The 13,838-nt window shown below is 34.1% G+C and overlaps 1 protein-coding gene across 2 annotated transcripts in view; it reads right to left on the bottom strand.

Annotated features, from left to right (window-relative positions):
* The window catches only part of LOC141448591 (uncharacterized), a 182,578-nt gene that overhangs the window by 8,444 nt on the left and 160,296 nt on the right, over positions 1 to 13,838 (bottom strand). Inside the window, exon 2 of one of the 2 annotated variants that reach the window (XR_012455153.1) lies at positions 3,381 to 3,560. The gene's annotated coding sequence lies outside the window, so the exon portion shown is untranslated. Of the gene's footprint in view, positions 1 to 2,738; positions 3,561 to 13,838 lie in introns of those variants that run through there. The other variant, XR_012455152.1, reaches the window with a different exon arrangement.

Genomic DNA, 13,838 nt, shown 5'->3' with positions numbered 1-13,838 from the left:
TGAAAGTAAATAAATTGGCAATCCTGTGTTTCTTTCAGTGATTTCTAAAGGTAAGTATTGCAATCATATCAAATCATCTGAATCCAGTTTCCACCTGAAAAATAAGTTTAGAGGTCCCCTGAATCCAAAAAAAAGTGATTTTTAGAAAAATGGTCCATGTACGAGTATATATTTACAACTACTTAACGCTCCATTCCACATTTCTAACCTCACCATTCATAATGTTCTCGAAATCCCTTTCATCAACGACCTTACTAAAACTCGTTTCTTAAAATTTCATTCCTTTACAGCAGCAGCTCATCCTAATCCTTTAATTGAACACCTACTCTTCTTCCACATTAGCAGGTAATCCTCCAAGGAGATTGAAGAGAAGATGGCCCCGCGACCTACTCTCCTCATAAGAGTATAGTGCATGTGTTCACGTTAATGGAGTGTCGCCACTGGGTGCTTTCTCCTGTATTCATACAAGACATTATATTACATCGCATTTGCTTGTTGCAACAACCGTTGCAGTCGCAAATTTCAATACAAGATTAAAAAATAACATTCACAAGGTTATTGTGAAATTGTTCATTTCAAAAATGTAGACGAGCTTTATGTAAAATGAATTGGAAATTTTAAAATTATGCAATACACACGCGTGTAATTTTTTGGAAATGGATTTAAAAGCCAATGTTTTTTTTTGTCGCCACGAGCCGACATTATCAAAAATTAGAAAAAAATAAAATAAAAAGTAAAAACGCCATAGTTGACGAGTTGAAACATGAACAAACAACCGTGCTGATTAGATAGAGTGTACATACAGACAAATAACTATAACAGTCGAATACTTGATGGACCTAGTGTGCATTGACCTTTACATAATAAAACAAGCACACTTCCTGTTTGCGTTCGACTCTGCCCCTCCCAAACATACAGACGAGCTAGTAATTATATCAAGGACTTGGTAACAACCATTTTGTGATACAACTCTTTTACTTTCTTCTGTTGTGGCACTTACCATGCAGGCTGTCGTGCAGCTGGCCTCCAAGCAGGTGCCTCTCACCTGCAGCATCTTTAGTGTAGGTATCTTTGCTTAGCATTCATGCTTGATGCAGGCTGCACAACATGCAACAATCTACTTGCGCAGGTTGATGCTCATCCCGAGCAGATGAAACCTGCGTCTAGCCTGCACACTATGTGGATGACCGGTTCCTGTTCTATTTAGCCCTTTTTCCCTTCATTTCCAGCTACCACCGCGTACTTTGCCATTATAATTTATCCTAAAATCCCAACTTGAATACGTGTCCTCTGGTTTCTTCATCACCGTCCTATATCTTTCTTTTATCTTCGGCTGAAACCACCTGAATAAAGTACAAAGTTGCGTTTTTTTTAGTCCATCTTCTAACTCATACTATTGCACTTTCTGAGCCAGCCTTACATCGACCCAGGTAAGTATTTTGAATATACAGGGCGCCAGGAACGATTTTGTCTTAAGCCCATTAAGTGGCTTGGAATGTTCTGGGATTCCAAAGCAAAATCCCCTCCAAAAAAATGGAATTAAATATATTGTTCCGCAACTTGGAGGATTGTAGCAACAGAAAATCTTGTGTATCCAGCAGATTGTTGAGGACATCAATTTCAGTGAAGTTTAAGGGAAGATCTGATGCCTCGCTGATCAAGTAATAACAGTGGGACTTGCCCAAGGTATAGAGTTCTTAGTGTTGGCTATTTGATAGACTGGATGATAGAATAGTTATGGATTGGAGAAAACACGTTTTAATGCAAAGAGCTTTTATTTAAGTAAACACTACTTCAAAAATAAAGCACACAACGAAAACAGCGTATGTTACTACTTTTTCTTTTAGGTTATATTTCTATGTTCCTGATGCTATCTACTGGCAATAGTTGAAAATTTCCTTGAAACACTGTTATCAGCTAGGGAACGGATTCGTATGTATTTTCATATTTTTTTCTAGGCAATTTACAGACGTTTTTCAACTAGAAGTATTCATACTGACACTCTTTAAGCCGTTTGAGCCTACTTTTATTTCACATATTTGGATGTTATCGCATATTTATACATATTTGATTAAAATAAATAAATATTTCTACATATTTAATCAAAATATGTACATATTTTTCATTTTGGGCATATTTTCATAATTGGGAGGTGGTTGACAGGAACTGTGAACCACAGACTGTAGGGCTGTGAATCACAGTGGTTAAAAAAGTGTTCTTAAAAGCACCAAGTCGCATTAAAATGCTAAAAGATCTCTATCCAGACTTGTGCCTTCCACCAGAACCAATATTGACAAGATGGGGTACTTGGCTGGAAGCAGCTCAGTATTACTATGAAAACTACAATAAAATCAAGAATGTCCTTTCACATCTCGAAGACGAAGCAGTAGCGATAATACAGCCAAGTCTTTATTCGAGAAACCTAATTTAAGGAACGACCTTGCATTCATTTCTGACAATTGCGTATTTCTTGCACAATCCATTACCCAACTTGAGTCCCAAAATGTTCGACTGACAGAAAACGTGTCCAACGTTAAAAAAGTCATCGAAAAGGTGGAAGGAATACCTGGGATTAAGGGAGATCTGATCAGATCAAAACTGGTAGAAGTACTGAGCAAGAACAAAGGGGTGGGAGACCATCTGCCAGATTTCTGATATTATCAGTGGAACAGAAGTCACCTCAGAACATCGTGTACCCTTTAACAACCAACGAGATAACTTCTTTCAGCAAGGCACCTATAACATCTGTAGATGTTGAACGATCTTTTAGTCGTTACAAGTCCATCTTACGCCCAGATCGTCGTCACTTTACGTTCCAACATTTGAAATTTCATGTGGTTGCAAACAATTTTGAAGAGTGAAGTTTTCAAAATTGAAAATTTAACACATCTTTTTATAAATAGTAAAAATATTCTTTGTTGTAAAAATCATTATAACTTGTAAAAACAAATTATTTTGTTCCTAATAAATTATTATAAATTGTAAAAATGTTCTTTTCTTGTATAAATAATTATAACTTGCCAAAAAAAAAAAATTCCATTTTAATAAAAAAAAAAATGTCCATTTTACTTAAATATTCCAGAAAATATTTTAAGAAAATCACATATTTTCCACATAATTGACGAAAATAAATGCATATTTTAGTTAAATATTTGGCATTTTTAAATACATAAAAATCCGTTCCTTAGTTATCACTGATAACGTCGTAACACGTAAGTTTTTCCCTATTTATGTTTGGTTACTATTTTTTTCATTCATCATCAGAGTGAAATCATAGAAAAATAAAATTGGGTAAAAACTAGCGAAGTTATCACCAATTTTTGTCGAGCAGGTCTTAACATGCAACTACCATCGATTTTGTTTTAAAATAATTTAATTACCTAAATTACTATAAAAGAAGGTCGTATGAGGGATTTCTACCCAGTTTTTTTTGTTCTGCTTTGATCCCGCACAAAGCACTACATTAGTGGAAGATAGTAAGCTGGAGATACATACATCCCACATAGTAGTGCCGCTATAGCATGCTCTACATAACAACACTTATCTCGCATCTGTAAAAACTAAAACAAAATAAAAAATAATTATTTTAATTAATTTCTCACATTCATGCTCATTACTTTTTTTTGTGAAACTAATTAGTAGAAAAAAATATGGATGTGAAATTTAGTTTTATAATTAATTAAAATGAAATCTTGTTTACAAGTTCATTTCCACAGTTTGTTTTGCTTTCCAAGTGTTTTTGTTCTTTATTTTGAACAATAGACCGAACTGTGTTAAATTATAGATGTGAATAATGTCTCTAAGAAATAAAAAAACACAATTTTTGTCAATATTTGTTAATAATTTGGTGACCTCTTACTAAATCCCTGGATATAACGTCGAATTGAAGAGCTTGGTGCAAAAAGGAGTTACAGTAAGACCCCGCTTAACGCTGTTTCGTTTAGCGCTGTTTCGGTTTAGCGCTCTTTTATTTCAAACCGGGGATTCCCAGAAATTGCTCGCATCACTACGGGGATTCCCCGAAATTGTGGAATTAGCGAAAAAAACCGGTTTAGATGAGGTAAATGTGGAAGACGTCGAAGAAATAGTTCGTGTTATATAGTTAGTAGAAACATATTAAGATGGCCTCGTTTAGCGCTGTTTCGCATTACGCTCTACTTTGATGGAACGTATTCCCCGCGTTAAGCGGGGTCTTACTGTATCTACATTTTTTTTCAGAAAATGTGTTTAGTGGCGCCCCCTATTGTACGAGTATGTTCAATTCTACATCTTTTGGTGCATAAACGAGTCTTTATGCAGACTCGTTTATTACTACTTATTCTTTAACCTAGGTTAGATTTGGAGCAAAAATGAGTTTTCTACTGCAGATAACTTTCTTTTGCTCCAAACAGAAAAGATGACGCCATCAATCAAACAATTTTTTTATTAGGTTTATTTAATGTTTATATTAGGTAGATATTTTTTTATTTTTATTTTGGCGCATCAACAGCTGAGGTCATTAGCGCCCGGAGCTTTTTCCAGTGCACTGCCGGCCTCCGGACAGTGTTCTCTCGTTACAGACAACACTGTCCATCACCGGACAGTGAGCTGTAAGAAGCTCCTAGGAAGAGAAAATCTAAGGGTCAGCAGCTGGATTCTAACCCGGGACCTCCGCGTGGTAGTCCAGTATGCTAACCTCATAGCTAATCCCTTCCCTGGTAGATATTATTATTTTTCTTTTTGACAGGCATAATATTACATCTAACATTCGCTTCGACAAGACACAAAATAGCCACTTAAAAGCTCAAAAACAAGAAATCTGTTAACTGAAGTACTTAATATGTACTCAAGTTTTACTGAAAATTATGATTTTGGTGCAAAAAAGAGTTAGCTGCCAAATAACTTTTGCTTATAGCAAGCTTAAAAAAAATGCCCTAGAAAGTTCAAATTGAGCCCCAAAAATGACCCCCATCACAATATATTAACTAATCCTTACAGCGGACACAACATAAGGAATACGTACATCTTAAAGCATATTTAGTTTTTTTGTCCCTACTAAAAATTTTAAAAAAACTGTAGATAACTCCTTCTTGCACCAAGCTCTTCAATTGTCCAAATTTTGACTATTTATGATGGATAATATTTCGTCAAAAAATTGTTTTATTAATTAAGGCAACAAAAAATTGTTAATTGACTTTGCAATATCTTTTTAATTTACTTTTATAATAAGGAAAAAAAAACAAAGATCATTTTGATCAAAATGTTTTTTAATATTTCAGCACAAAATACGAGTAGTCAATTTTTATTTGTGGACAACCACTCAAATCTTTGATGGGTACAATTTATATCCAAAAATTTTTAAAGAAAAACACTGAGAAAATCTTTAAAAACGTTTGTCAACTTCCTACGATTTTTCATCTCATAGATTTGTTTTTTCCCCAAAAAAATGCACGAAATCTACGCTCAAAAAACAGCTGTTTGGCCTTTAGTAGTTCACAATACCAATATTTCGTAGATGAATACTTTAAAATCGAAAATTTTTCGTGATTGCTATACTTTATGAGAAGACAAAGTGGAAAAAAAGATGGTAAGTTTTTTTTGTACTAGTATTATTTGAAGATTTTAAAATATAATATAAAAAAAGAAATCATTCTATAGAGTAAAAAATTAAACAAACTTTAAAAATTCTTAAATTTGTTATAAATAGAATTGAAAAATAAAATAAGAAAGCAAAAAATAAAAGAGTCTAATAATGCCCGAAGTGTTGAAATTACTTCTCTTGTTATACAAATTTGTATTCAATTGATTTGTTTAACATTGAAATGTTTGAGTTTTGTATTGGGCTTCGAGTTTGTCTTTAGACAGAACTTGAGATTTTTTCGCTGATGGCTAAGCCATATGACGACCTAGGTACACTTGGACATATCGGACCCTTGCTGTTCAATCGAACACTCCCAGTATATATACTGTAGTGTGCACTGTAGTTGGATACTACGCGAACTAACAAACAGTTTTTCTTAATATTTCACTTAAATATATGAATTATTATTTTTTAAATAATTTTTTTCAATTTTACAACATTAATACCAACCTATACATATAAAATATTAAATTTAATTTCAAAATTTAAAATATAAAAAATTAAACATTAGTAAAGGTTAATGTTTTTGTGTTTCAAGTCATGTGTTAAAAACTTTAAAGTAAAATAAGTATCTAAAAATAATCGATTATCGGTGAAGAATCATTGTTCACCCGTGTTACTGAATTATGATTTAACACTCCTTAAAAAGTAAAAATTAATTTTCGCCCAAAAATTACCCAAAATAAAAATTTCTATTTTTGCGAATTTAGAGAAAATTGAGAAAACTTTATTCGAAAAGAAAACAAAAAAAAAAATCTCAGAAAAGTGGAAAAATCAATTGTGCAAAGAGATACTTCCGGTTCAGGCATTTGCATACAGCCTGAATTTGAGCAACCCATTCAAACTTCCTTAATACTACGTAGCACCCAAAAACTTGGTGGTTAAACAATTCTTTGAAGTTTTTTTGGGGGTAGTTTATCCCCCCCCACTCTTCTTAGAAAGGGCCTAAATCGAATTTTCTTCGATAAATATCGTGGACCACTATCGAGTTCAATAAATACCAGTGGTTTAAAGAAAATTTTTAAAGAAAAATTGAGAAAATCCGCTCAGTGGTACTACATCCGGTTGACAAGTGAAACTCCATGTTCGCACCAACAAACATGCAGATCATCTTATAGAAAACTGTTTTTTGTTTGTTTTTACTTGAAATAGCTCCCAAGATTGGGTCTAATCTTAGTATAATAATCGCTGATATCTAGCTGTAAAATTGTTATTTTAAACTCTTCTTCGAGATAAGTTCATTTAAGGACACTTTTGGATTGGGGGAGGTGGAGGCTTCCCCCAAAATGTCATTCAGGTGCCACGATAAACGAACAGTTAAGAGACTAGACCCGCAATGCTAAGATGTATTGTTGGTTTAGTGGGTTCGATTCCCAGTGTTAAGGCCTTGGATTTTATTTAATAGTTAATATGAGAAATTTATAGTAAAGAATGTTAGGCGGTTATGAGACTAGACCCGCAATGCTAAGATGTATTGTTGGTTTAGTGGGTTCGATTCCCCACGGTCAAGGCTTTGGATTTTATTTAATGGTTAATATGAGAAATTTATAGTGAAGTATGTTAGGCGGTTAAGAGACTAGACCCGCAACGCTAAGATGTATTGTTGGTTTAGTGGGTTCGATTCCCCCGGTCTAGGCCTTGGATTTTATTTAATGGTTAATATGAGAAATTTATAGTAAAGTATGTTAGGCGGTTATGAGACTAGACCCGCAATGCTAAGATGTATTGTTGGTTTAGTGGGTTCGATTCCCCACGGTCAAGGCTTTGGATTTTATTTAATGGTTAATATGAGAAATTTATAGTGAAGTATGTTAGGCGGTTAAGAGACTAGACCCGCAACGCTAAGATGTATTGTTGGTTTAGTGGGTTCGATTCCCCCGGTCTAGGCCTTGGATTTTATTTAATGGTTAATATGAGAAATTTACAGTAAAGTATGTTAGGCGGTTAAGAGACTAGACCCGCAACGCTAAGATGTATTGTTGGTTTAGTGGGTTCGATTCCCCCGGTCTAGGCCTTGGATTTTATTTAATGGTTAATATGAGAAATTTACAGTAAAGTATGTTTGCTAGTCGCCTCCGTCAACGACACCTAATTGGTAGTTGGACGTAAAGCCCCGCCTGAAAAAATAGGCGATTACTTTACTTTTTTTTTAATAGGGTTAGGTATGGGCGGGTGTTGTTCTAGTGGTCAAGAGCGTGGCTTTGTAAGCAGTAGATCCCCAGTACGAATCCCTTGGAAAATTTGGGGCAGTTCTGGGAAGGCACAGTTGTAGCCTCCCGACTCTAGTGTAACCTCATTACAATTTTTGATTTTGCCATCTGCATAATGAGTGTAAGGGAGTTAACTAACATTCCAAGTTAGAATAAAATGTATTGATTAGAAATTATGGTTAAGGCAGTTAAGGAGAAGTCGTGTGAGTGGTGCGCACTAGGATTATTAACTGTAAACTTTCTGGGGTCATCTACTGCAGAGTCACGTCATTTTGGTTGATTAATAATTACGTCACAACACAGACGTAACGCTCACTTTCTCGCAGCGCAAACGCAGCAAAAAACAAAAACGCGAGAAACAAGAAAAAGTTGATTGCTAAATACGGTGTGAGTGTGTGTGTGTGTGTGAATACTGTTGGCAGTGAACGCGTTGAGGAACTATGGCCGGCCATTGTGTTGGCTAGGCGGGGGGCAGGGGTACCGCTGTCACAATAGAACGCCTTCTGCTGCCATTGTCACGCAGGCATACATTCTGACACCATTGTCTATTGTGAATGCACTCAAATTGTTACCATTGTGGCCCCCCTCCCCCCATTCTTTCACCACATTGTACTCTTCAATTGTCTTCTTTTTTTTAATTTAAAAAATGTAAAATAAAATAAAAATATAGCACTAACATAATTTTTCTAGGAAAAAAGTAATAATAGCCTTTGATGTTTTAACCAACGAATTTAGAGGAAATCATAGCAGGTATTTCGAGGGGGGGGAACATTGAACAAAATCTAACTCGTCAAGTAGCACTTCCGGGGGATTTTGAACGCCAAATTGCAGTTAGATCTTCCGGTAGGACCAAATCGTACTAATATGTACAAATTTTCAGCTTCCAGCGATTTTCAGGTTTTGAGATATTTTTATTGTTCACGCTCGCGTACACACATAATTTTTTTTTGGACTCTAGGGCCCTAAAAATCGATATGATTTACGATGATTAACTCGATAATTTGACATGTTCTAAATATTTTCTTACCAAAAAGAAAAAAGTAACAAAAAAGTGAAAGAAAAATTTTTGTAGTGAAGTTGTTGAAATCATTTTCAAGAAATCGTGAAAATCTAATAAACCCAAATAGTATCGTAGTATTTCCGGTCGATTTTAGGTGGTAACCAAATGGAGTGACCAAATTTGAGCTACAGGCGATTTTTTTTTATACTTACTGACCCACAGCCCTATTTCGTAAAAATCCACTTTATCGAACTTTCGGACTCTGAAAGCGAGTATTTTTTTTTTTAGTGAAAAGTAGAAGGAAGTAGGTCTCGAATCCTTGTCTACGACTCCTTTCACCTCTCCGGAAATAACAACAAGCGATACTTTGGGGACCTGGCGTTACTTCACGCCTCATGAGCACGAACAGAGAAACTTTTATAAGACTAGAAGTAGAGAAAACTCGAGACACATTAAGATTAAGAAAGCAGGACGTCATCTAGAATGAAGTGATTGCATTTCAGCTAACTTAGCTGTAGAACATGTACGTATGTATATCTACAGAATGTGCAGATTAAGCTGCAACCATGTAATATGAGAGTGAAAAATATGTAAAAGCATTGTGTTGTCCCGTGTAAGGTTAGACTAGGAATGTTTGGGAGAGGTTATTTATATAACCGTCTGAGAGGTTATACTGCCTATCTATAACCACCGCCCAAGTAATTTTTTTTGTTTGTATTCTTTTTGTCCAGCGATTGTCCAGAATAGGCCGCATATATGTATATATATGCATACATAGTAGATTGAATACCCAACCTGCTCTGGAGTACATTGTGCGGTCAGAAAGGCCCTATTTTACATGTGAAAGCCAGCCATTTATGTACATAATCTATGGATGGGCCAGTGAAGGTGTGACCGTGGTGCCAACATCGGCAATTTAACGTAACTAAGGCCGTTGAACTTTAATAATATACTGGGCAATATAACCTGCAGTAGTGTAGACTCTTCTCATTAATGTTATTATAGTTTTTATTACAAAAAAAGTTTGTATGTTTAATTATAACTTTAAGTATACCACATTTATTAAAATTAACCTTAATGTGTTTATAATCCTGAACAACATCATAAATATGTAAAAGATAGCCTTAGTTACATTTTAATGAAGATTATTGTGAGTCAGTAACCTGCTTTATGATTCCATAGTCTTCATTTTCTTCAGAACCATCGGGAAACATTCAATACTATATAAAGGGACTGCCAGTACATCCCTAACTGTTATTCTAGGACTTACTTAGTAAGTAGATGTTGAAGCAGAAAATACTTGACTAGGATCTTAGGAGTATTTCCCTTAATTTAGGAGATTCTGCTTACAAATGTTTTGAGGTGAACGAATCATCTATTCGAATATAAATGAATCAATGTCTCATCTAACTGAAAGATATCACGTTTTTTTGTTTTTTCTTGAATGTGAGATTTAGTTACAGACAGAAAAATGAATACTTACTAAACTATTAATAACTATTAATTATCTTGGCTTTAATTTAAAACATTTCTCTAAACTTTATAATTAAACTAAAAGTTTTCGTTCCAATTCCATTTTGAGAAGACAGCAACTCGAAAATTTTAAAAAGAGTCACGCCAGATTTTAGTTTAATATTTCATTCTACATAATATTTATTTATTTAAATTTATTGAGCACTTATTTTTGGTGGGGTACCATAAATATTAATTAGCGAGATAAATATGAATTTAAAAAAAAAAAAATAAATTATTCAATAATGAATCAGCTGTAATTACAGCTGTCTTGATAGTGTGAGGTTATGAATAAGCCAATGCCGTCTATATTTGAAAAATGAATTCATTATTCAACAAATAACAATAAATAATAAATTCTCTAAATATATAATGCTAATTTATCTGCACATGTGTGGCCTAGCCTGGGGTCATTATGATAACACTAATGATTCTGTGTAGAGACAAACAATTTTATATGACTTGTTTTCTCTTATAATTTAACGTAAAAGGGGCGGTCCAAAGTAGAATGAATTCGGAAAAAACAGGAAACAAGTTTTCGTGTCAAAGTTTCTAAATTTAGTTTTCATCGGAAGTAATGAAACTGCAACATTTTCTGTCTAACAAATATTTTTTTAATTCCAGTAGAATTTAATACATAAACTCAGTTTTCGAAATCAATTTTTTGGATTAGAAGCTTTTCCTAATCACTAAGTTCATAAATAACGACATAATTGATTCAACCAAAGCTCTGTATAAGGCGTTTTCCAAATTGTTTTCCAATAGCCATAACGAGATTCCAATATTGTAAGCATGTTCAGCGATACATATCTCTGAGCCAATATACCATCAATTTCAATCCTCTATAACTCTCTTACTGATCATCAGAATTCAATGATTTCTTTACCCAATTGTAGAGAAAACTTAGCTCTATAACTGACATACATGGCGATGTTTTACTCATAATAGTTATTGAGATAAAAAGGTTTAAATTTTTCAGTTTTACAAAAAAGTTCAAATTTCAAACCTCTATAACTCTTTTCCTGTTCATCAGAATTAGATGATTTCTTTACCCAATTGTAGAGAATACAAAGCACTATAATTGACATACATGGCGATGTTTTACTCATAATAGTTATTGAGATATAGCGTTTTAAATTTTAGAGGTTCGCAAATACGTTCAAATTTCAAACCTCTATAACTCTATTCCTGTTCATCAGAATTCAATGATTTCTTTACCCAATTGTAGAGAATACAAAGCACTATAACTGACATACATGGCGATGTTTTACTCATAATAGTTATTGAGAATAAGCGGTTTAAATTTTTGAGTTTTGCAAATACCTTAAAATTTCAAACCTCCATAACTCTCTACCTGTTCATCAGAATTCAATGATTTCTTTACCCAATTGTACAGAATACAAAGCACTATAACTGACATATATGGCGATGTTTTACTCATAATTGTTATTGAGATATAGAGGTTTAAATTTTTGAGTTTTGCAAATACGTTCAAATTTCAAACCTCTATATCTCTCTTCCTGTTCATCAGAATTCAACGATTTCTTTACCCAATTGTAGAGAATACAAAGCACTATAACTGACATATATGGCGATGTTTTACTCATAATAGTTATTGAGATATAGCGGTTTAAATTTTTGAGTTTTGCAAATACGTTCAAATTTCAAACCTCCATAACTCTCTACCTGTTCATCAGAATTCAATGATTTCTTTACCCAATTGTAGAGAATACAAAGCACTATAACTGACATATATGGCGATGTTTTACACATAATAATTTTTGAGATATAGCGGTTAAAATTTTAGAGGTTCGCAAATACGTTCAAATTTCAAACCTCTATATCTCTCTTCCTGTTCATCAGAATTCAATGATTTCTTTACCCAATTGTACAGAATACAAAGCACTATAACTGACATATATGGCGATGTTTCACTCATAATAGTTATTGAGATATAGCGGTTTAAATTTTTGAGTTTTGCAAATACGTTCAAATTTCAAACCTCCATAACTCTCTACCTGTTCATCAGAATTCAATGATTTCTTTACCCAATTGTACAGAATACAAAGCACTATGGCGATGTTTTACTCATAATAATTTTTGAGATATAGCGGTTAAAATTTTAGAGGTTCGCAAATACGTTCAAATTTCAAACCTCTATATCTCTCTTCCTGTTCATCAGAATTCAACGATTTCTTTACCCAATTGTAGAGAATACAAAGCACTATAACTGACATATATGGCGATGTTTTACTCATAATAGTTATTGAGATATAGCGGTTTAAATTTATGAGTATTACAAATACGTTCAAATTTCAAACCTCTATAACTCTTCCTGTTCATCAGAATTCAATGATTTCTGTACCCAATTGTAGAGAATACAAAGCACTATAACTGACATATATGGCGATGTTTTACTCATAATAGTTTTTGAGATATAGCGGTTAAAATTTTAGAGGTTCGCAAATACGTTCAAATTTCAAACCTCTATAACTCTCTTCCTGTTCATCAGAATTCAATGATTTCTTTAGCCAATTGTAGAGAATACAAAGCTGTATAACTGACATACATGGCGATGTTTTACTCATAATAGTTATTGAGTTAAGCGGTTTAAATTTTTGAGTTTTGCAAATACGTTCAAATTTCAAACCTCTATAACTCTCTTCCTGTTCATCAGAATTATAAAACATGTTTCCGGTTTAGCTGCAAGGACACTCCTTTTTACGGGTAACAGCAAAAAATAAAAGTATAAATTGATTGATTGACACCGTTGATCATTGTAAAAATCGCTTAGTGAGTGCAATTAAGCATGATTTCGTAGCCAGTTTCCATGAAGAAGTGGGGTTGGGGGAATCATCGTGATGATGTCAATCAAAATGATACTTCATCGAAGAACCGAAAAAGATTTTGAGGTTGATTAGGGAAATAGCAATAAACTCTTCACCAAATGTCCTACGATCTCCTAAAGAATAGGGAAGCGAGGAATGTTCGCCGGCGTTTTACCTCCAGGATTATCCCCTTAGAAGGAAGGAGTTAAGGGCACGCCCTTTCTCCCTAGGGCTTCCTCCCCCTCTAACCGTGAGGAAAGTGAGGGAACCATTAGTTGTGGGTGCAAATCCTCCTAGACAAGGGCTTTAGACAATGACAGCGGAGTAATGACGACATCTGCCGATGACAGATGCTTTTCTCTATCCTTTGCTAAATCCGCCGGCTGCATGGCTTCAGTTTGCGCGTGTTTATAGGCAAACTGGTTTGCTGTATGCACTAGTACGGCTGCACATTATATAATATAATGCGTACAAACGTTCATGTATTATATAATGGATTTATATTTAAATTCTATTATTTACTTGCTACATCAAGAGTACCGCTGACGTCACCAAGTTTATTGATTCATGTTCTATAATCTATATTAAGCGCAATAGCGTAGCTTCCATTTAAATTGCAAGACTTAACCTCCTCTAAAGAGACTAGACCCGCAATGCTAAGATGTATT

Source organism: Rhodnius prolixus, unplaced genomic scaffold (genome assembly GCF_049639745.1).
Source record: "Rhodnius prolixus isolate KJV_2025 unplaced genomic scaffold, Rpr scaffold_2, whole genome shotgun sequence".
NCBI lineage: Eukaryota > Metazoa > Arthropoda > Insecta > Hemiptera > Reduviidae > Rhodnius > Rhodnius prolixus.
The sequence above is the reverse complement of the archived record's forward strand: the minus strand, read 5'-3'. Positions and strand labels throughout refer to the sequence as shown.